At 41.2% G+C, this 20765-nt stretch overlaps 1 pseudogene; it reads left to right on the forward strand.

The window, feature by feature from the left end:
- The first annotated feature begins 5910 nt into the window (after positions 1–5910).
- Positions 5911–7313, forward strand: LOC103215617 (SWI/SNF-related matrix-associated actin-dependent regulator of chromatin subfamily E member 1 pseudogene; annotated as a pseudogene).
- The last annotated feature ends 13452 nt before the right edge of the window (positions 7314–20765 follow it).

Consider the following 20765-nt stretch of genomic DNA (forward strand, 5'->3'; position numbering starts at 1 on the left):
AGCTGGGATTACAGGCATGTGCCACCAAGGCCAGCTAACTTTTGTATTTTTAGTAGAGATGGGGTTTCACCATATTGGCCAGGCTGGTCTCGAACTCCTGACCTCAGGTGATACACTGCCCTCTGCCTCCCTAAGTGCTGGGATTACAGGTGTGAGCCACTGCACCCGGCCAAAAATGGTGATTTTTAACCTAAACTACTTTTCTTGGAAGTTGCTTCTGAATTTTCAGGGCCATAGGAAATAAAAGCACAAACAGTGAATGTTATGACAAATCAGTGGAATTAAGTAAACATTGTTGATTTCCCATGTTTAAATGCTAGTCAAGAATAGGTCGGTATAATATTTATATATTTTGAATCCTGGAATACTTCCCTTCCAGATGAATGACTTTTCCTTATCTGCTTTTGGGTAGATGTGTCGTATCTTATTTAAGACCAAGTTACATCTTTTTAAGTGAAGGACAAAACATTTTGGAGTGATCTACCAGCCACATGTTCTGGTTCTCATTTGCAGCATCAACAACTACCAAAATAATAACAGGTGGAATTGAAAGTGTTTCAGCAGCCATTTCTCTCATCTTCTTCTCTCTCCTTTTTCTCTTTCCTACTACCCAACAAGCCAGGATAATATCATATTAAAGAAAAAAGATATACAGATGACTAGGAAATCCTTTATATGAACTAAGAAATAAAGATATGTTTTGCGTTTGGAATTAGAATCAAACATGAAGGAGAAATGAAAAAAAAATATGTACTTGGTGCTTACAATATACCAGAACCTTAAATAAGAATTTTGTTTATATATTCCTATTTAATCTTCAAATTAACCTTGTGGGGTAGGTGATATTTTTCTACAGATAGGAAAAATGAAGCTAACATGATTATTGCCTAATGTTATACAGTTAGTAAAAGGGAAAAACCTAGATTTTTAACCCAGCTCCAACGTCCAAAGTCTAAACTACTACAACTTTCTCCCTTCTGAGATAAAAATCATGTTTTAGGCTGGGTGCGGTGGCTCACGCCTGTAATCCCAGCACTTTGGGAGGCTGAAGTGGGCAAATTACCTAAGGTCAGGAGTTCAAGACCAGCCTAGCCAACATGGAGAAACCCCGTCTCTACTAACAATATAAAAATTGGCTGGGCATGGCGGCACATGCCTGTAATCCTAGCTACTCAGGAGGTTGAGGCAGGAGAATTGCTTGAACCTGGGAGGTGGATGTTGCAGTGAGCTGAGATCGTGCCACTGCACTCCAGCTTGGGTGACAGAGCAAGACTCTGTCTCAAATAATAATAATAATTTAAATAGTAATTATCAAAAATAAATGTTTTGATAAATGTGGTTAATTTGGAGGAAAGCCCTACCATATAAGACTGGAGATTTATCTATGGGACAGTCAGGATTGAAGGGGACTTTCCAGAGCTATGTTTATTCAGAACTAAAGTACTAACTGAACTTTGAGTTACTCCTTTATACAATGTGACACACCTGCCTGGAGTTCACTCCATCTATCCTTGGGCTAGGCCTCCAGGAAGGTAGGAACCGAGAATAGAGGATCAACTTTTGCAAGTTAACACTTCCTTGTTAATATCTTTTTCTAAACAAGTGGGATGGCCAATGACAGCCACTTACCAGCAACCTAACAGGATTCAGAATTGTAATGGGTGCCAGTTCATACTAGCAGTAAAATCACCTGAAGGAAAAACTAATCATTGTGTGATGTAAGTAGGCTAGGCAGTTAACCCAAGCATTAGCAGGCTCCTTCCAGACAGCAGAGGGCACTGAACAGCAAGAGGAGAAGCCAGAGGAGGGAAACTGCATTCACAGGCTGCACTCAGTAGTTCTGACATTCATGACTGCTGTTCTAGTTATGTGTACTGCCCTTAAAAGGAAGGAATAGGCTGCGCGTGGTGGCTCACGCCTGTAATCCCAGCACTTTGGGAGGCCGAGGCGGGCAGATCACGAGGTCAGGAGTTTGAGACCAGCATGGCCAACTAAAAATACAAAATTAGCCAGGTGTGATGGTGGGTGCCTGTAATCCCAGCTACTCAGGTGGCTGAGGCAGGAGAATCACTTGTACCCGGAAGGTGGAGGCTGCAGTGAGCTGAGATCATGCGACTGCACTCCAGCCTGGGCAACAGAGCAAGACTCCATCAAAAAACAAAAGAAAGAATATCACAAAATTTAATTCTCAATATCCCCTACACAACACAGAACCCATGAAATATGAAACAAAAAAAAAAGTGTTAAGATTTGACATAATTAAATACACAGCCATTTGTTCTGAGTAATACATTTTATTCCTATGAGAAGAACCACTGTTTAAAAAAGAGAGAGAAAAAAATTCTAAAGACACTTTTATGGTCCAGTTATTTGCACAGCCAACCACCCTCAGTCCAATCCCAAAATTTTATCGTGGATCTGTTTACTGTGTAGGAAAAAAGAAGATAGCACCTGTGCTAAAATTTAGAAGGTAGGAACAGTTGATAAGAAAGAAAATTGCATCATAGTTTTGTAGGCTGTTCTATTAAATTTCTCAGGCAAAAAAAATTGCTCTGAGACTGGCTATGATTCAGTTCAGCTATTTCCTGATACACTTCTGGGTTTAGTTTATGTAATAACATTCCATTTCCATGGCATGTCTTTTGTTTAAGGACCTCAGAGCACTTTAAAATGCATCAAGTCCTTCATCCTCCCAACATGCCCGTGAAGTGGGTTGTAGGCAACCGGTGGCTTCATCTGTCTTTTACAGATGAGACCCTCAAGGCCCCAGCTCAAGGCCTTTGCCACTGGCCTGCACAGCCTCTCATTTCTTCTTCTTCTTCTTTTTTTTTTTTTTTTTTGAAACGGAGTCTTACTCTGTCACCCAGGCTAGACTGTGGAGTGCAGTGGCAGCACAATCTCGGCTCACTGCAAGCTCTGCCTCCCAGGTTCACGCCATTAGCCTGCCTCAGCCTCCCGAGTAGTTGGGACTATAGGTGCCCACCACCACACTCAGCTAATTTTTTGTATTTTCAGTAGAGACGGAGTTTCACTGTGTTAGCCAGGTTGGTCTTGATGTCATGACCTTGTGATCCACCCTCCTTGGCCTCCCAAAGTGCTGGGATTACAGGCGTGAGCCACTGCACCCAGCAGCTTCTTCATTTCTTAAACCTGTATCTCCTCCATATAAGTCTAAACATTAAATCTTCAGGGATCTCCTTCTTCCCAGAGGGTAACTTTGATGAAAGTCAGATACACAGGAGACTAAGTTTCCATTCATTCAGAAATATGTATTGAGCACCTAGTGTATTCCAGACACTGTTCTAGGAACAGGGCATGAAAAACAGGAAAAAAAAAAAAAATCCATGTTCTTTTGGAGCTAACATTCTCATGGGGAGATACACAATCTACATAATCAGTCAATTATATGGTATGTCAGAAAGCGATAGGTTGTCTGGAAAAAAAAAAAATTAAAGCAAAGTCAGGGGAAATGAGGAGGAGTGATTGTTAGGAATTGCTGGTCTCACCAAGCAGGTGACATTTGAGCAAAGGTTTAAAGGAATGAGCCAGGGTGCTGCCTGGGTCCCAACCTTCTAGTCAGGGGAGGAGCTTATGTGAGGGCCTGAGGAGGGGGCTTGCCTGGAGAGTCTGAGAAAAGGGAGGCGGTCTGTGTGGCTGGAGTGGAGCAAGGACCCAAAGCCAGAGAGGAGCTGGGGCAGAGGAGCAGGTTTTGGAGGCTGCCATGACAAGACGGCCACATCCCAGACCAGGTAACATGTGGACACACAGGAGGGTCTGAGCAGAGACCTGTCGCCTTCTACTTGTATGCAGGAGCCTAGAGGAATGTGGGCGCTTTATTCGAGATGTTTGTTTTTTCAGAACAAGAGGATTTTGTTTTGATTTTCCACATAGAAAATTCTGGTAAAATATTAAATACATCTTTTTTTCCTTCAAATTATGCATATGTCCTAGCTTCCTGGGGCTGCCTTCACTAAGCACCATAAACTGGGCAGCTTACAACCACAGTTAAGCACTGGAGGCTAAGACTACAAAGTGCAGGTGTTGGCAAGGACATGAACCCTCTGAGTCCTTCCTTGGCTTTTCCTAGCTTCTGGTGGTGTGCGGACAATCAGTGGCCTTGCGTGCCTGGCAGCTATGTCAATCTCTGCCTCTGTCATCATGTGACCTCTCCCTGAGTGTCTCTCTTCTCTTATGAACACACCAGTTATATTTGATTGGGAGCCCAACCTACTCCAGCACAACCTCATCTTAATGTAACTACAGGCACACCTTATCTTATTACGCTTCACTTTCTTGCCCTTCACAGAAATTGCATTTTTTACAGATTGAAGGTTGGTGGCAACCCCGCAACAAGGAAGTCTATTGGTGCTATTTTTCCAGCAGCATGGACTCACTTTGTATGTTTGTGTCCCATTTTGGTAATTCTCCCAATATTTCACCCTTTATTACTACTATTTATTTTGTCTGTCTTGGCGGTCTGTGGTCCATGATCTTTGATGTTACTATTGTAATTGTTTCAGGGCATCATGAATCACACCCAAATAAGACAGTGAACTTAATAAATGTTGTATATGTTCTAAATGTATATGAACTGCACCATGGACTGTTAGTTTCTCCATTTCTCTCCCTCTCCTGGGGTTTTCCTATTCCCTGAGACACAACATATTAAAATTTGGCCAATTACTCACCCTACAATGGCCTGTAAGTGTTCAAGTGAAAGGAAGAATCATGCTTCTCTTGCTTTAAATGAAAAGCTGGAAATGACTAAGCTTAGTGAGGAAGGCAGGTCAAAAGCTGAGACAAGCTGCAAGCTAGGACTCTTGCACCAAACAGCCAAGTTATGAATGCAAAGGAAAAGTTCTCGAAGGAAATTAAAAGTGCTACTCCATTGAACACACAAATGATAAGACAGTGAAACAGCCTTATTGCTGACATGGAGAAGACTTTAGTGGTCTAGATAGAAGATCAAACCAGCCACAATACTCCCTTAAGCCAAAACCTAATCCAGTGCAAGGCCCTAACTCTCTTCAATTATGTGAAGACTGAGAGAGGTTAGGAAGCTGCAGAAGAAAAACTGGAAGCTAGCAGAGCTTGGTTCATGAGGTTTAAAGAAAAAAGCCAGCTCTGTAAAATAAAAGTGCCAAGTGAAGCAGTAAGTGCTGATGTAGAAGCTGCAGCAAGTCATCCAGAAGATCTAGTGAAGATCATTGGTGAAGGTGGCTACACTAAACAACACATTTTTAATGCAGATGAACGAGCCTTCTATTGGAAGAAGATGCCATCTAGGACATTCACAGCTAAAGAGGAGCAGTCAGTGTCTGGTTTCAAGTTTCAAAGGGCAGCCTGACTCTTGTTAGGAGTGAATGCAGCTGGGGACTTTAAGTTGAAGCCAACACTTATTTCCCATTATGAAAACCCCAGGGCCCTTAAGAATTATGCTAAATCTACTCTTCCTGTGCTCCAGTAATGGAACGACAAAGCCTGCATTACAGCACATCTGCTTATCACATGTTTTACTGAATATTTTAAGCCCACTGTTGAGACCTACTTCTCGAAAAAAAAAAATTCTTTTCAAAATTGGTGCTCATTAACAATGCATCTGGTCACCTAAGAGCTCTGGTAAAGATGTACAAAGAGATGAATGTTGTTTTCCTGTCTGATAACAAAGAATCCATTCAACAGCCCCTAGATCAAGGAGCAATTTTGACTTTCAAGTCTTACTATTTAAGAAATACATTTTGTAAGGCTATAGGTGCCCTAGGAATTGATTCCTCTGATGGGCCTGGGAAAAGTGAATTGAAAATTTTCTGGAAAGGATTCACAATTCTAGATGCCATTAAGAATACTCATGGTGCGGGACAAAGGGAAGCAAAGCCGGAACTGCAGCCACTTTTTCTGCCCATGGAAAGACCATCTTACACTCCACCTCCCACCCCAGCTCCTGCAACACAAATGCCCAGCACACTAGGGTTTGTGAGATACAATCCATACAGTCATCTCGCCTACAACAACTACAGGCTTGGAGGGAATCCGGGCACCAACAGCCAGGTCACCACATCCTCTTGTATTACGATACCAAAATCCCCAAAGCCACCAGATAAGCCGCTGATGCCCTACATGAGGTACAGGCAGAAAGGTCTGGGACCAAGTAAAGGCTTCCAACCCTGACTTAAAGTTGTGGGAGATTGGCAAGATTATTGGTGGCATGTGGTGAGATCCCACTGGTGAAGAAAAACAATAATATTTAAATGAATGCAAAGCAGAAAAGATACAGTACAATGAATCTATGAAGACCTATCATAAATCCCCCATATACCTTGCTTACATAAATGCAAAAAGTTGTGCAGAAGCTGCTTTAGAGGAAGAAAGTTGACAGAGACAGTCTCACATGGAGAAAGGAGAACCATACATGAACATTTAGCCTCCTGAAGATCCAGATGATTATGATGACAGCTTTCCAATGAAGCATATAGCCACCGCCCGTTTCCAGAGAAACCACCGCCTCATCAGTGAAATCCTTAGTGAGAGTGTGCCAGATGTCTGGTCAATTGTCACAACAGCTAGAATGCAGATCCTCAAATGACAGGTCCAGTCCTTAATCATTCATCAGCGAAAACTAGAAGCTGAACTTCTTCAAATAGAGGAATGACACCAGGAGAAGAAGAGGAAATACCTGGAAAGCACAGATTCATTTAACGATGAACTTAAAAGGTTGTGTGGTCTGAAAGTAGAAGTGGATATGGAGAAAATTGCAGCTGAGATTGCACAGGCGGAGGAACAGGCCCACAAAAGGCAGAAGAAAAGGGAGAAGGAGGTGGCAGAGCAAGCTGAGCATAGACAGAGCAGCACTGTTCCTAAGGAAAAACAAGCAGCCAGCAAAGGCGAGGAGAAGAAAGAGGACAAGAACATTCCAATGGAGACGGACAAGGCATGCCTTGAAGAAACGACAGAGAGCCAACAGAACAGTGAAGAAGGCACGTCTACTCCTGAGGACAAGGAGAGTGGGCAGGAGGGGGTAGACAGTATGGCAGAGGAAGGAACCAGTGATAGTAACATTGGCTTGGAGAGCAACAGCGCAATAGTGGAGGAGCCGCCTAAGGTCCCATACCAGAAATGAGAAAAAAAGAATAAATCTTGCCGTGTTTTACGTGTTGTAAATACTTTTTTAAATGAAAAAATGTTTTTTGGTTTAAAAAAAGGAACATTCATGATTAATGGGAGGAGGTCAAAATATTCTCATGAACAGGAGTCTGGAAGAAGTTGATTCCAGTCCTCATGGATGATATTGAGGGGTTCAAGGCTTCAACGGAGAAAGTCACTACAGATGTGGTGGAAACAGCAAGAGAACTAGAAGTGGAGCCTAACTCAGTGAGACATGACTGAATTGTTGCAATCTCATGACAAAACTTGAACAGATGATTAATTTATGGATGAGCAAATAAAGTGGTTTCTTGAGATGGAATCTACTCCTGGTGAAGATGCTGTGAACATTACTGAAAAGGCAACAAAGAATTCAGTGTTTTACACTTCGTTGATAAAACAGTTGCAAGGTTTGAGAAAATTGACTCCAGTTTACAAAGAAGTTCTACTGTGGGTTAAATGCTATCAAACAGCATGACATACTACAGAGAAATCTTTCTGGAAAACAAGAGTCAATTGGTATGGCAAGCTTCATTGTTATCTTATTTTAAGAAACTTAAAAATTTTAAGAAATTGTCACAGCCAACCCAACCTTCAGCAATCACCACCCTAAACAATTTGTGTGACTCAATTTATTGTAATATTTACTTTATTATGGTGGTCTGGAATTGAAGCCACAATATCTGTGAGGTATGCCTGTAATTCCACCTGCAATGACCCAATTTCCAAATAAAGTAACCTCTGAGGTACTGAGGATTAGAATTTTAACATATCTTTTGCAGGAGGAGAAAACAATTCAACTCATACCACTATGTCTCCCAACAATTTCGACTCTGGCCCCTGGGTTGAACACTTGCCTCCTGAGGATCAGGGTAGTCAGCAAACATCCAGGGTATAGATTAGCTCTGACACTCAGCAAGAGATCAGGGATGGTACCCAGCACCTGCTCTCAAAAGCTCATCCCTCCATGATGCGCTGGAGAGGAGACTCTTTCCCAAGACCCAGCTGGGTATGCAATGCTACAAACGCCTCTGCTGCATTTCTTCTCTGGGTTGGTACTTTGTCTAAGAGTGTGTGTGTGTGTGTGTGTGTGTGTGTGTGTGTATAAAACCGAGAGAGAGAGAGAGAGAGAGAATGGAGAGAGAGAGAATCAGTGTGCCTTTGTGTTTGTATATGTGACTGTGTGTGGATGTATGCGTGCCTCGGCCTGTGTGCCTCTGTGTGACTCTATGGGTGTGACAGTATGCAACTGTGTGATAACACTGTGTATTTACATCTGTGAGTATATGTTATCTGTGAGTGTGTGATAGAATCTGTGACTACAGATACAGGTTTGTGCAGGCACGTGTACGTCTGTTAGTATTTATACATGTTTATAGTACAGTCACAGAATCTGTTGAAACACTCAATGTTGTATTGAGCAAATTGAAAAAAGAACAGGTATGGATTGTCTGTGACTGTCAGCCCCAAAGAGAAGCTTCATCTCTCCAGAATCCATTGGTATTCACAGTTACTTCTCATTAGGAGAGAGCAACCCCAGTGGCCTTTCCCTTACCCGGAAGCTGAAAAGAGAACAGCAGGATTTCTGCAAAAGGCCAGATCTTCTAAACTCACAGCCAGCACAATCATTTGGAAAAATCTGGTAGCAGGAAAAATAAGTCATGGATAAGTTAGGCAGATGTCTCCAACTTACCAAGATAATCCAGAAACTCCCTCATTAAATCTGGCTCACAGGAAAGTGAAAGAGAAGAATGACTGTCCTACATTCATCAAAGTGCACATGAAACAAAAAGATAATATATGAGAAGATGCTTGAAAAATGTGAAAGTACTACACAGAAGCAGAATATTGTCTGAAGGCTGAACACCCAATCTTTAGTGAGATGGCCTGTAGAGGGGAAGAAGCAGGGTGGTCAGCTGAGGCTACTCTGGAAAAGAGGATGACATCCTGGGACCTCGCCCTATAGCACCAGCTAGAGTGTGAAGGCCAGGTGGCCCAGGTGGCCTGGGCTAACACCCCTAGCCTTCTCACCAGTTTCATAGAGGCCTCCTCCTATCAGCTCCTAGCCATAGAGTAAGAGGCCACAGTGTGCTCTACAGCTTTGCTCTGAACATTTTCAACCCATGGAGCCAATAGGGAGGTCATGGTCATGATGACCGAAGGACGAGGTTGTCAACTACAGAAGAATGGTAACAACATTTTGAAGGACTACATAGCAAGCATTGGTCACAAAACTCATTTGATCCTCATATCAACTTACAAGGTAGAATGATTGTCATTCCCCTTTTACAGATGAGAAAACTGACACACAGAGGAATTGGGTAACTAACTCAGGGTCCACAGCTAGTAAGTAGCAAGGAAAGCACTTCCACAGAGGTTAGTTATATTGTAAGTCTTCCTTAGTTTTCTTGAAGATTGACCAGGTTACCATCCTTCTTTCCTGGCAGCTATTAGATAATGCTAACTAAGTCTTTGCTCTAAAAAGTGTTCAACTTTCCATCATACCTGTGCATTTGAGTAGGGTTAGACACAAGATAAGTCATCCCACCCGCCTGAACCACCAATATCGAAGCCATGGAATTTAAAGACAAGCAATGCCCTTCAAGGCACCCGGGGTAGGGAATTCCATAGGCATTTTTTTTCCTTATCAACAGTCTAATGATATGCCACAAATCATTGAACCTTTCTGGCCTGCCTTTCCGTATCTGAGATTTGGAGAGTTTTGAATAGGCTAAGCTCTAGTATTCTGTTGTACACTGGGAAGGTGTGTCATGAAAAACAATCAAGACTACCCCAGGAGAGACCTAGGATTTGCACAGATCTTTGTAAACAAAAAAGCATTAGAGAGTCATCAGGTGTTATGATTGTTTCATGATTATAAAGCCTAGGCAGGAAGCACTTACAAATGTCAACAGGAGCAGCATCAAAGCCCTGACTAAGAGTTCTGTTAACTCTTAGTCAAACAGAACTCTGTTTTTGGAGGGGACTAAAGGAACAGCCCAGGTTTTCCAGCTCCTAGGCCCTGACCCAGTGCATCCCAAATATTGCAGGCATCACAGAGGACCAGGCAGGGCTCTCCTTAGTATTGTTTCCCATGACAGTTTAAGATCTGATCTTCAGATCGGCTGGGCGGAGCCTGGCCTTCTCTTTCTCCTCCTTCCTGCCTCTCTCACCACCTCCCTCCCCATCAGCCCCATCAGTTCAGGCTGCCTTTTTCCAGTCTAGACCCATGAGCCCATGACCACAAAACTGTGGCAATACAGACAGACCTGAGGACTCCAGCATTGCCAGGGAGGGGAAAACAAGGGTCTTGTCTGCATCGTCCCCAAACTGCCATTCCTTTCAATATTAGGAACTCTGCTGAAAAAATAAATAAATGCAAGAGGCAGCCCTGTCCAAAAGAGGGAGATTGATGAGCCTGGTGCCTGCAGAGTCTCTCTTCCTCCTTTCCAGGATTCATCAAGATTCCCCATGCTGGACCCTGGAGCGCTCAGAGCTGAGCCCTGGCTTGGAGGCACTGTAGCCCTTCCCAGACTCCAGTTTCCCCTCTTCCCTCCCGTCCCTGCCTGCTCCTCCCTCCTAGAGCCCTTAGCTCCTCCTAGGTGTTGTTTACAAGGAGCTCCCCAGCTCTCTAAATTAAGCCCCCATAAGGTCTGCCACTCTTGGAGGCCATGTGTTGAGCCCCATGAGCCGAGTTGTGGCATTTATTAGCGCAAGAGGAAAAGTGCTTGTCTCATCAGAGAGCAGCTGGAGGCAGCGAGCTTTTCAAAGGCATGTAACTGACCTCTAGCGCAGCTGCAGGATGCGTGGGGATTGCAGACTCAGAGGATTCTCATCCTCTCTCTCTCTCTCTCTCTCTCTCTCACTCACTCTCTCTCCCTCTTCCTCTCTTTCCCCCCTCTCTCTTTCTCCCTCTCTCCACCCTCCTCCTCCTGCCAGCCTCCACCCTCCACCCACTCCTTTCAGTAGTGTCCTGACCTTGCAGGCCTGAATCCCCCCATCCATCTCCCTACATTGTGTCTCTCCGGTGAACTCATGCTGGGAGATTAATTGCTACTATCACCCCTAATCCATCACACTTCCCAAAGATTGTTTTGACATCTAGTTAATTTTTGGCTGATGATTTATCAAATTCTTATTACTGTGCTCTGAAGGGGCTCATTTATTGTGTTGATTCATGGTAATGATAAAAGGGAAGCATTTTGAATTTTAACTACATTTCCCTCATGCTTCTTCTACCCAGTGTAGTAAAAAAAGAAAGGGGGAGGGGGAAGGGACTGTAGCCAGGGAACTCTTAAACAATTCAGAATGTGCAAGGAAAGGGAGAGGGGAGAAAATTCTTCCATTATGTGCGGAAAAGCCAAAAGGCCAAAAAAGGTTACACACACACACACACACACACACACACACACACACACGAAGTATTAAAAATACTGGGTCTGAACTACATTTGGAAAGCTCATACCCCTAAGGCTCTTAAACATTGATTGCCCTGTAATATTACCTAAATGTCTACTACCACTTTATTCAAATGGAACTTAATGATAAATGACTTCAGTCATGTACCAGTGGAGATGTAAAATGACTGTCTCTGCCAGGCCAGATGGCCATCCCACCTTTTAAAAGTGCAAAGAGACTTTCCTTCACTGCTTCAGCCATGCTCCAGACCATCCAAATTTCTCACTTGCCACTCAGCTTTTTAAAATAAACCAGATGGTGAGGAGCCCAAGGCCAATGTCCACCCTTTTTGCAAAGACTGAAGGAAGCTAATGTCTCAAGAATTGAGCTCAGAAGAGACTTGGGCACCCCAGGGAAAAGGCACTGTCCCATAATCACAGGGGTGGCTGTAGTGGATGCGGTTAACCCAGACAGAAGGGCCAGGGAACGGCCTGCACCACCAGAGCAGACTCTAAACCATGTGCGTCCACAAAGATAAAGAATTCTGATGAAAAGGAGAGAATGTGAGAGAATAAAAGACTATCATAAGTCTTTTCATCAGGAATCTCCAACAGGAAGCTTCCAGCAAAAAGATTCCATATATGAGCTTTCATATTCCATATATGACTATATGAGCTTCCATATATAGACAAGCTTTCTGGAGAGAGAACTAACCCATATTTGGTTGTCCTTAGCACAAGAATGTATCAGGGAAGTGTCCATCCTATCTCTCCACACTACTCTCGATACTTGCCCCAGCTTTCACACCCCCACCCACTGCCTTTCCACTACCCAGCTTTCCCTCTTTCTTTCCATCTCACAAGGTGAGGGCATCACTGGAGAAAGTCAGGATTACCCCAAAGTCTTTCCTGCATCAATAGGTGGTAAAGACCTGTGCGGGGGAGTGCAGGAGTTTCACAGGTGCCATGACTTTGTGTTTAAGATCATGTGGAGGGAAGAAAGTATCAGGTACCTCCCCTGTACCTTTAGTAATAAATTGTGAAGCTTTCTCTCTTTTCCATTTTTTGAAAAATTATATAAAGTGTCTATCTCTTAAACATAGCAAAATTCATATATAAAATAATCAAGGCCTAGAAATAGATTTAGTAACATTAGTTATATATCCTATACACACACACACACACATATATATATACACACACTGGGAGAAGCAATAATTGAAATTATTATAGTATTAACATAATTATCAATTTTGTCAGACTTTAATTTATATTTTGCCAATTTAGATATTGTTTTTTGCCTCTGTTTACTAATGTATTGACTCATAGTTGCTTAAACATTTCTTTTAACATTTAAAAATATCTAGGGTACCTGTAGTTCTGGCTTGTTCAAATTTATGTTGCACATTTTTGCATCTTTATTTACCTTTTTTTTTTTCTTTCTGAGATGGAGTTTTGCTCTTGTTGCCCAGGCTAGAATGCAATGGCGTGATCTCGGCCCACCGCAACATGTGCCTCCCAGGTTCAAGTGATTCTCCTGCCTCAGCTTCCCAAGTAGCTGTGATTACAGGCATGCACCACTATGCATGGCTAATTTTATATTTTTAGTGGAGACAGGGTTTCTCCAAGTTGGTCAGGCTGGTCTCGAACTCCTGACTCAGGCGATCCACCCACCTTGGCCTCCCAAAGTGTTGGGAATACAGGCGTGAGCCACCATGCCCGGACGTAACTTTATTTATCTTGATCAGTCTTGCTAGAGATTTGCCCACTTTGCTGACCTCTTCCAGTCAGAGTAAGGACACCATCATTCAACTAGCTTCCCAGGCTAAAGTCCTGAGCACCATACTGGCTGCATCTCATGCCTTACATCCAATCCATCTACAAATCATTTAGGGTGTATCTGGCATCTGGTGAATCCTTAGAACCTCCCTCTTGATCACCCTGGGCCATCCCTCCCCAGCCTACGTGCCATGTTTCTCTTGTTTCCTCCATCCCCAGCCAAGAGCACTGGCCACCTATCCTCCCTCTCCCCAACCCCAGCCTCCCTTTATTATGTCTGAGGTGAAGCAGGTCCCAACTGGGCACACATTATCTCCACTTCTGCTCTTTCCCTAGTGTAGTTCATCGGACCAGTTATCTCCTCTGTGTTCCCCACTGTCATCCCCCAACTCACTCCCCCTACCACAAAACCTTCTCTCATCAACATTAAAGCAAAGTCAAGTTTAATACTGTCTACAAAGAAAAATACCCTTTGTTGTAGTTTCCACCCTCCCTGACTCTACCCCATTCACAACCAAGATTCTCAGAAGAGGCATCTAACTCCTTGTCTCTACTGCCTCACCTCCATCTCACTCCTTCATGCACCTTGGGCATGATTGCACCCCACTACTCCATCTAACTAGCTCTTGCCCAAATCCCAATGCCTCCTTACTACTGTACTTCCCAAGCTTGATTTTCCTGACTCTTGGCAGCATCTGACACGACTGACCCCACCCTTTTTCCTGAAATGCACCAACCCTCAACTTGTCTCCTCTCTCCAGCAGCCAAAGATGGTATCTTTTAGTGTTTTATTGCTCCCACCTCATCTTCTCCCTTGGATTCTATGACTCTGCTCATGGCTTTCTCTTATCTCTCTGACTTCTAAGTGGTCTCCTCTTTCTCAGTCCATACTTTCTATGACATCCCTTAAATGTGATTTTTCCCAGTGTTCTGGGCTCAGCCCCCTTCTTTGCAAAATCTCCCTTGGGTGGTCCTGTCCTGGCTCCAATAGTCATCTGTAGGTTGCTATCTTACAGATACAGATGTTGTGATTAAACTTATAAGTTAATATTATTTCTGTGAGTTGAAGAAAATGTTATTAATTCAAGTCATCTTTTATATGTTTTCATAAAAGTATAACATTTTCTTCAAGTAATTCCTGCCTATTTTCTGTTTGATTTTTTCCCAGAAGTTAAATGAAATTACTATTCACATATGTTCTTTTCTTTTCTTTTGAGACAGAGTCTCATTCTGTCACTGAGGCTGAAGTGCAGTGGCACAATCTATGCTCACTGCAAGCTCCTCAACCCAGGTACAAGCGATCGTTGTGCCTCAGCCTCCTGAGTAGATGGGACTACAGGTTGGTGCCACTACTCCCGGCTAATTTTTGTCTTTTTAGTAGAGACAGGGTTTCACCATGTTGGTCAGACTGGTCTCAAACTCCTGACCTCAAGTGATCCTCCCACTGTGGCCTCCCAGAGTGTTGGGATTACAAGTGTGAGCTACCGCGCCCAGTCTATTCACATATTTTCTAATAGGTTGTTTTTAATGTAGATGGAAGCTGTAAATGTTTGTATATTTATTCTGTAACTAGCCACCTTATTAAGCACTCTTCAATGATAATAGATTTGCAAATTCTTCTTATACATTTTCCAGGTTATTAAGAATATAATCCATAAGTCACAGCAACTGTTTTCTTCCCCTTTCCAATATTTAAGCCTCATATTTTCTTGTGCTATTTCTGGGACTCTCAGAATACTATTAAATGATGATGCTGGTAGCCAGTATGTTTAATTTTTCTTAGATTTTAATGGGACTGTCTCTAGGGTTTCATTATTTAAATATAATTATAGCTTTTTATTTAATATGCATATCATTCATGGTATTAAAGTATCTTTATACTTAAAGTTTAGTAAGAATTGTATTTGTAATTAATCAGGAATGGAAATTATACAAATTATTTTGGAGCATCTATCAAGATAATATTATAATTTTGCTTGGGTATTTGTACTGGTGAATTTTATTTAAAACAGATTAATGTTAAAGCATCTTTGCATCTCTGGAACAATCCTTTCTTGGTCATGTATAATCATTCTTAATATTGTGTTAGATATAATGGTAATATTTTATTAAGAATTTTTGCACTTATACTCAAAAGTGAGATTGACCTATAGCTTTTATATCTAAAGTATTAATTGTCATGTTTTAGGTACAATATTTTGACAGCTAGTCAGTTGGGAAGATTTACTTCTTTTTCTATGCTCTGGAGTGGATTAAATAGTATAGGAAGCATTGTCTCCTTACATATTCCCCCATAAAATTGTTTTGGAAAATAATTACCTTATTGATTTTTCACATGCACTTATACTTATGGTTTACTTGCTAAATAGTCTATAATCATATATACTATTTGCCTTTTAATTCTGCACAAAAGTGATTTCTCTTTTTTCTTCTAATGGCCAACTGTTTGGATTGCTTACGTATATACTTTTATTTGCATTTTTTTACATTTTATTTTTGCATTGTGATCAGTGAGGCCTGTAAAATTTCTAGTCTTTGAATTTATTGAAGATTTCTCTTTTTAGCCAGAGTAAGATTAATTTTCATAAACATAGCATGGATGTTTCAAAAGAAGATATATTTCTATTTAGAAAGTGCATGCTTCTGTATATATTAAGAGATATGATATATGTTTTATTAGATACAATGTCACTATTTACCCAAACATTGTTGAAATTACATGCTGGATTGTAAATAACACTCCTCCTAGTCCTTGGCACAATTATATGCTTTTTCCTATTTTTTAAAATAGGAAGTTCATTTTCATAATATTCCATGAGGCAGAAATTAGACATCCATAATCACAACTCCTTTTTATCCAGGAGTTCCAGAGAAATCTTTCTAAAATGCTAATATCATAATAAACCATATTGTCTAAAACTTTTAAAAATTTCATTTCCACTTCCTAGTCCCTATTTCTTCCTCAATTGTCCTTGGGTCAAGGTGCAGACTCCTTTGAATTACCCCAGGTTCTGGATCCTGCTTGCCTCTCTCTCACCTCCTTTCTTGTTTCTCCTCATATTTTTTTATTTTACTTTATTTTATTTTATCTTAATTTTTGAGACAAGATCTGACTCTATCATCCAAACTGGAGTGCAGTGGCACGATCAAGGCTCCCTGCAACTTCAACCTCCAGGGCTCAAGCCGTTCTCCCACCTCAGCCTTCCAAGTAGCTGGGACCACAGGCGTGCGCCACCATGCCTGGATAATTTGTGTAGTTTTTTTGTAGAGATCGGGTTTCACCATGTTGTCCACGCTGGTCTCAACTGGTGAGCTCAAGCAATCCTCCCACCTCGACCACCCTAAGTGCTGGAACAGTCGTGAGTCACTGCACCCAGCCGCTCCTCCTCATACATAACTTAATTCATTAGTCATAGAATAGATAACTCTTGTAGCTCCACGTTTCTTTCTTCTTGCTTTAGGGTTTTTGTACCTGTTACTCAGACCCCAGAATATATTACCTACCTTCTGTTTTGGCCTAGTTAGACCTTACTTGTCCTCTAGGACTCAGTTTAAATGTGCGTTCCCATTTCCTGACTGTGAGATAAAGCTTCTGGAAGCTCCCTCTGATTTCAGCTCATCCTTTTTGCTGTCTTTAGCACACATCTCATTGTGCTATAATTGCCAACCTTCCTAATTAGACTATGAGCCCCTGTGCCCAAAGATTTGGGTGACTTGTTTAGTACCTAGGGTAGCGCCTCTCATAAAATCAATGTTCCACAGAATCACGTCCAGGATCAGGCTGCTAAATTAGTTCCAGCCCTACCATTTGTGAGTCTGCTGCGCTTTTTACCAAACACTGGGCAGAACTGAGCTTTCAGGTCGAACACCTTGTAAAAATAATGATTACAACTGACATCTTTGAGTACTGACTATATTTCAGGTATTGAACAGAGGTATTATTATTCAGGGACAGCTTCATGGGTGTGTGACCAGTGAAGTTTCACAAGGACACCATGTTCAGTAGGGGTCTCATTTTCAGAGTTTGGTCACCATCTTGAAATTTGTGTCCTGTAGGTAAAATCTGATGGGACAATGAAGTGTATGTTGGCAGCTGTTTGGAGTCTCATCTCATGTGGGTCTGTCTGCACCCCACCCATACATGTCTCCAGGATGGGTTCTCACTTGCCTGCTCCCCCAACCCTGCCCAGTAAGTGCTACCATTCCCTGCTCCTGGTGGCAGCCTGTGCACAGCAAGGGTTAGGATCAGGCACTTACACACTGCATGGCAATCATATGTTGGGGCCCTGGGCACCTGGGAGGGTGTGCATTGCCCTGAAAATATATCTGTTGTCCTAGGGAGCATGACATCAAGTGGCAAAGAAAAAACACCATGAGAGGTTGAGAGAGAGACAATAAAAGAAAGGAAAAAGCTTTCCTGCCTTTTCTTCTTACACAGGAGCCGCACAGATTATGTAGCCAGCCCTGCTGTTATCATTCTTATTTCAAAGATAAGGAAACCACAGCCACACTGCTAGTCTTATATGGTGGCTCTGTGAAAATGAGAAAGACATACCCTCTAGGCAGACCAATTATGAAAGAACACCTCTTTTTATCTGGCTTCACAAACAGAATGCTGGATTTCAGACCATTCTTACCAGTTTAGCCAGATTCCTTTATGTAGGGCACAAAACACACAATCATCTGCATTGACCCTGAAGGAAATAAATGGATAAAACATACTCAGGCAACAGAGCTCCCAGATAGTGCATTATATCCAAACCTACGCTTTCTGGCTTGAGAATCTGTGCTCTAAACTACAATACATGTGTTTCCAAGTTTGCCTGGATATATACGTATTAGATATCTTTTGAAATACAAATTTCCGGTCTCTACCTAATACCATGGAAATCAGACTGTCTCAAGGAAATGTCTGGGAAGCAAGTTATGTTTTTTAACAAGTGCTACAGGTGATGCTTATTATTTTAGAAGCTAGGGAAACATTGTTATACTATACAGATTTTACAAGATCTAAGTATTTAATTTGCAAAGGACATAACCAGAAAGTACCTAGCAGATTCAGACAGGCAGAAATGTAAAAAGTAAAAATCTCAGCCAGTGGCAAAGTATTATGGTCCAAGGAAGAATATGTCTTGGTTTTGTTGTTGCTCTTAAAATGTGCACTGTTGGCTGGGCGCAGTGTCTCATGCCTATAATACCAGCACTTTAAGAAGCCAAGGCGTGTGGATCACGAAGTCAGGAGTTCAAGACCAGCCTGGCCAACATAGTGAAACCCCATCTCTACTAAAAATACAAAAAAAATTAGCTGGGTGTGGTGGCAGGCACCTGTAATTCCAGCTACTTGGGAGGCTGAGGCAGGAGAATCACTTGAACTCAGGAGGCGGAGGTTGCAGTGAGTCGAGATCATGCCATTGCACCCCAGCCCATGCGACAATGCGAGACTTTGTCTCAAAAAATAAAATTAAAATAAAATAAAATAAAATAAGGGCTATATTTATTTTTGACAAAATCCCACGTCTTTAACACAATAATTTTCTTCTAAATTGAGAGATAATTAGAAAAGTATGACAAAACTTCCCCTTCTGTTCCATAATGAAGTATTTATGTGAAATTGGTCTTATCACCATAAAATCCTACAAAACTGAACAAAATATGTGAAACAACCCTTTTCAGACAAGATAGTACAGATAGTGAAGGACTGTGAACCCTGAGAGAAGGGAAATACTTGAGATGAGCCATGCAATCATCCAGGTATCCTGTCCTGAGGCTTTTATGAAGACCTAGTCCAGGGAGAGAAAACCTAAATAGAACAATCAGAGCGAAGAACTAAGGAGATCAAGATTGGAGTTCAGAGAGGTTGTGGAAGCTTACATTTATTAGGAAGAATACCAACAAACTGCATAAAGAGATCCAGAAATCCACATGAGGAAACCAGGGAGTCTTTAGCTGACATTAAATTATACATGTGTAGTGTAAGTATCTGTAAGGCTAGGCAAAGACAACTCTCTGGAAAATGTAACCTGAACAACTAAAGTTCACAAAGGGTGGGGAAGTGTTTGAGTTATAATAAACCTGAATAAAAGAGTTTTCATTGAACACCCAGCATATTCAGTAAAGATGCCAGAAGGCCATGACTTAGAGGTAGAGTTATATTACTCTTAGTATAAAGGCAATTTTAGACCTGTCCTTAAAAAATATCTTATAACAAAGCCTCAAAAGCATCAGAATAATTCACAAGTAAATTAAGTGCCTGTTAGAACAAAACTCAACACTCTTTAGAGGAAGAAAACAAAATTCAGACATTCAACAATGCAAGAATTAAAATGTCCAACACTCATTCAAAATTACTAGACATACAAAGAAGAAAAAAACACTTTTTAAAATCAATTACAAAATATTACAAATCAACAGACTACTCTGTTTACTATGTTCAAGCATTTAAATGAAAATATGAATGTAATGAGGAATAAAATGGCAACTGTAAAAATTATTAAAGTGTAAATGCTATGTCAAAAATACTAAATCTGAAATTAAAAATTCACTGGAATTAATACTAGATTAGGCATAGCAGAATAAAATAAAAGTAAGTTTGAAGGCATAGCAATAATGATGATCAAAACTGAAACATTCAGAGAAAAAAATGCTGGGAAAAACTTTATTAAAATCTTAGTTGTTCTTGAAACAATATCCAATAGTCAACATATAAGTAACGGAGTTCCAGAGAAGATAGTGGAAGGAAGCAAAATAAACTTCTTAAAGAAATACTGGTTACATTTTAAAAATATTCCATGAAAAACAGAAATTAATGGATCAAAGGTAATCTAGAGACTCCCTAGGAGAATAAACACAAATAAAATAATTCATTATTTTAAAATGTTTTGAAGCCACAAAATATTTGCAAACTGTATCCAACAGCACATCAAAATGCAAATTTACCATGATCAAGTAGGCTTTATCCTTCAGAGGCAAGGTTGATTCAACATATGCAAATTAATAAATGTGATTCATCACATAAACACAACTAAAGACCAAAAACACATAGTTATCTCAATAGATGCAGAAAATACTTTCAATAAAATTAACATCCCCTCATGTTAAAAACTTTCAAAAAACTAGGAACTGAAGGAACATACCTCAAAATAATAAGAGCAATCTATGACAAACCCACAGACAACATCATACTGAATGGGCAAAAGCTGGTAGCATTTCCTTTGAAAATCATTGCAAGACAAGGATACCCTCTGTCATCACTCACATTCAACATTGTATTGGAAGTCCTGGCCAGGGCAATCAGGAAAGAGAAAGAAATAAAGGGCATCTAAATAAGAAGAAAGAAAGTCAGACTATCCCTGTTTGCAGATGACATGATTCTGTATCTAGAAAACTCCATAGTCTTGGCCCAAAATCTCCTTCAGCTGATAAACAACTTCAGCAAGGTTTACTGACACA

The sequence above is a fragment of the Chlorocebus sabaeus genome, chromosome 8 (assembly GCF_047675955.1).
Source record: "Chlorocebus sabaeus isolate Y175 chromosome 8, mChlSab1.0.hap1, whole genome shotgun sequence".
Classification (NCBI taxonomy): Eukaryota; Metazoa; Chordata; class Mammalia; order Primates; family Cercopithecidae; genus Chlorocebus; species Chlorocebus sabaeus.